Raw genomic sequence first — 264 nt, 5'->3', positions numbered from 1 at the left:
CCGACAGCTCAGAATAACGTCAGGGAGTGCGATGTGCAAAACACCTTTTAGCTAAAGGCTTTACTTCGTGTCTGCTTTTTTCTCTCTCATGTTTTCCTGATGGAATAATTTCAAGAAGACCCTGCCCTGAGTGCAATGTCTGCAGGGTAAGACCCAATGAAGGCTATAATGATATCATTCGTCCCTTTTAGCGTCATGGCGTAACTCTGTGTTTTTGACACTTGTTCTGCTTCTGCACCGGATTTCAGGTTCCGGCGTTTCGGG

The sequence above is a fragment of the Littorina saxatilis genome, linkage group LG14 (assembly GCF_037325665.1).
Source record: "Littorina saxatilis isolate snail1 linkage group LG14, US_GU_Lsax_2.0, whole genome shotgun sequence".
Classification (NCBI taxonomy): Eukaryota; Metazoa; Mollusca; class Gastropoda; order Littorinimorpha; family Littorinidae; genus Littorina; species Littorina saxatilis.
This window is presented reverse-complemented; position numbering follows the sequence as displayed.